This window comes from Triticum aestivum, chromosome 3D (assembly GCF_018294505.1).
Source record: "Triticum aestivum cultivar Chinese Spring chromosome 3D, IWGSC CS RefSeq v2.1, whole genome shotgun sequence".
NCBI classification, from domain to species: domain Eukaryota; kingdom Viridiplantae; phylum Streptophyta; class Magnoliopsida; order Poales; family Poaceae; genus Triticum; species Triticum aestivum.
Genome location: NC_057802.1, coordinates 58,113,486 through 58,117,466, shown reverse-complemented (window position 1 = coordinate 58,117,466; position 3,981 = coordinate 58,113,486).

The following is a 3,981-nucleotide window of genomic DNA, read 5'->3' as shown; positions in this document are numbered from 1 at the left end:
CTTTATCGGTCGAACCGTTATGACAACATACGTAATTCCCTTTGTCAATCGGTATGTTACTTGCCCGAGATTCAATTGTCGGTATCTTCGTACCTAGTTCAATCTCGTTACCGGCAAGTCTCTTTACTCGTTCTGTAATACATCACATTGTGAATAACTCCTTAGTCATTTGCTTGCAAGCTTATGATGTGTATTACCGAGAGGGCCCAGAGATACCTCTCCGATACTCGGAGTGACAAATCCTAATCTCGATCTATGCCAACTCAACAAACACCTTTGGAGATACCTGTAGAGCATCTTTATGATCACCCAGTTTCGTTGTGACGTTTGATAGCACACAAGGTATTCCTCTAGTATCCGGGAGTTGCATAATCTCATAGTCGAAGGAATATGTATTTGACATGAAGAAAGCAATATCAATAAACTGAATGATCATTATGCTAAGCTAACGGGTGGGTCTTGTCCATCACATCATTCTCCTAATATGTGATCCCGTTATCACATGACAACACATTTTTATGTTTAGGAAACCTTAACCATCTTTGATCAATGAGCTAGTCTAGTAGAGGCATACTAGGGACACGGTATTTGTTTATGTATTCACACATGTATTTAAGTTTCCGATCAATACAATTCTAGCATGAATAATAAACCTTTATCATGAATAAGGAAATATAAAATAACAACTTTATTATTGCCTCTAGGGGATATTTCCTTCACAACCTAGGTACATCAGTGAACCAACCACTTGAGAATATCTCAATTGATCTATAGCCGTGCCTTCGAACTTTCGAATCCGCACACTATTATCATATGGTGTTGCAGAAGGTTTGCAGTCGGAATATCCAAAACGGCTCAAAATCTTCTCAACGTAGTGGGATTGCAAAAGTGTAATTCCACCCTCAGTGTCTCTCGGTAGCTTGATGTTCAAGATAACATCAGCCACTCCCAGGTCCTTCATCTCAAAGTTATGAGATAGAAAAGCCTTGACCTCCTCAATGACTTCGAGGTGGGTCCCAAATATCAGTATGTCATCGACATACAGACACATTATTACTCCTTCGCCTCCAACATAGCGATAGTATACACATTTGTCAGCTTCATTAACAACAAAGCCAACAGATGTCAAAGTGTTATTGAACTTCTCATGCCATTGCTTAGGTGCTTGTTTCAGGCCATACAAAGATTTCACTAGCTTGCACACCTTTCTTTCCTGGCCATTTACTACAAAGCCATCTGGCTGTTGCATGTAAATTTCCTCGTCTAGCTCCCCATTAAAGTCGTCTTAACGTCCATCTGATAAACGAGAAAACCATGCGAGGCAGACAAAGCGAGTAACACTCGAATGGTTGTCAGTCTAGCCACAGGTGAGTAAGTATCAAAGAAATCCTCTTCTTCTTTCTGGGTATAACCCTTGGCCACAAGCCTAGCCTTGTACTTCTCAATAGTACCATCGGGCCTAAGCTTCCTTTTGAACACCCACTTACATCCCAATGGTTGGAAACCATAAGGACGATCAGTGATCTCCCATGTCCCGTTAGCCAAGATGGAACCCATCTCGCTACGGACCGCATCCTTCCAGTAGTCAGCATTCGGAGATGCATAAGCTTCTGAAATGGAACTGGGAGTGTTGTCATCCACGAGGTACACGAGGAAATCATCACTAAAAGACTTTGCAGTCCTCTGTCTCTTGCTCCTAACAAGAGCTTCCTCGTCATCCTCCGATGAACTTTCATCACTTTTGTGTTCATAATATTCCATCAGAATGGCAGGTTCAGGAGTCTCATCGGATTCCAGTCTAGAAGTGCTTTGCATATCTCCCATGGTGAAAATATCCTCAAACAATGTAGCATCCTTAGTCTATATAATTGTACCGAACTTCTGGTTAGGTACCTCAGATTTCACTACTAGAAATCTATAGCCAACGCTATTCTTAGCATAGCCCAAATTAACGCAGTCCATGGTCTTTGGACCAAGCTTACGCTTTTTGGGGATCGGCACATTGGCTTTCGCCAAATAGCCCCAAGTGCGTAAGTAAGAGAGTGTAGTTCTTTTCTTTTCCCATTGCTCATAGGGAGTAGTCTCATTATCCTTCGCTGGAACTTTATTCAGGACATGACATGATGTCAATATGGCCTCCCCCCACCATGCCTGGATAAATGTAGCGATCCGACCTCAGACGGTCAAATCTCTATGTATAAGTGTCATCCCTGGATCGGTGATGCTGACACACACAGTACTTGAAGGATTTATAACAGAGTTCAATCACACACTTATTACATCGAGAGTCTCAAAAGAGAACTTATTACAATAAACATGGCTTAAGGCCATCTAAATAAGATAACAGCGGAAGGCTTGGAAGATAAAGTGAGTCCATCAACTCCAATGGCATAGTTGAGTGCACGACAACGACCTAGCGCACCTTACTCTTCGTCTAAAAAGTCTGCAACATGATATGTTGCAGCCCGGAAATGGGTTAGCACATGGAATATGCTGGCAAGATAGCACAGTAGAGCAATGAACAAGTAAAAGCTATCACTACATGCATATGAGGCTGGTGGAGGCTCTATGGTTATAAGGTTTTGCGAAAAGCCAATTTTTCCCTACATCAAAGGAATATATTTTGTTTAACTATCATGGTGGTTGAAACATTGAGAAGGTAAATCCCCATCTCAATCCCAATTAAAAAGTAATTAACAACCCAACAAAATTAATTTAGAGTGATGAGATCAACATGATAATCCAAGAACCAGATACTCAGGATGTCCATAACCGGGGACACGGCTAACCATGATTAGTTTTTACACTCTGTAGAGGTTTGCGCACTTTTCCCCACAAGACTCGATCTCCTCCGTTGGATTTCTCGCACTACATGGTGTTTGAGAAACGGATGACCGAGACACAGTATTTCAGAAGCATTAACTCTAACCCTGGGTAGACAGTACCAACCCACATCTGCTAGCCTACCACTGGAAGAGGTCATGCAACATACTCAACTATGCTAGAGCCCATAATAGCTTGTGGCTGCACACGGAAGTTTCTAGCATGAATAATCTTATGATCCCTTTGAGCCTGGGTGGCGAACCAAATGGACAACACTGGTATATCCCCAGGTGCCCGCAACCAATCCACCCAGATGTGTGTTTAAGTAGCCACCTTAAGTTAACCATTGATTAACAATCTCACATCTGTCATGGAATACACTCAAACCCAATCCACGTCTACGGGCATAGCATGGCAATATAAGCATAACGTAGAAGTAACTCCCAAGGGTTTGATAATAAAACAGGTAATAGGTTCTACCTCATCAACTACACCCCAATACCCACAAGTTAATCACATCCTAAATCATGCAGTGTTTGAGGGTTGTAACTAATGCATAAAAACTGGGTATGAAAAGAGTATGATTAATGTGCTACTTGCCTTGCTGACGATCTGCAAACCCTAGAGACTCGTAGTAGCACGCTTCGCACTCCGGAAATTCTATCGCAACAAACAATAGCATACATAAGCAATCAAGCATAGATGCAAGGGTAAAACTCAAATAAGAAGATCAAATCTGAAAGTTCAACTGAAGAGATTCGATCTGCAAAAAGAATCAATCGAATCGGAGCTGCGGAACTGAAACTACGGTCAAAAGAACTTCGAAATCAAATCTTCTTGAAACCAAATTTTAAATTGTCAAAACCTTGTTCAAGTTGATTAAACAGAAAGAGGGGCTCGAGACGAAGGTTTTGGCGTTGGTTTCACTGGATTCGGACAAATGGTTTAGAAACGGCGAGGGTTTGAAGATCAGGGGCTAATCTGCGATAAAAATAATCGCGGATGGGTCCCTGGCAGAAAAAGAAAATAAAAAGAAAAAGACTACGGCGTGAACGTTCGTTAACAGAGATGAACGGGTGAACGCGTTCGTTAGAAACGAACTAACGAGCGGACGCTCGCTAAATAACGAAAACCGAAAAAACCGAACCGATCTAAATA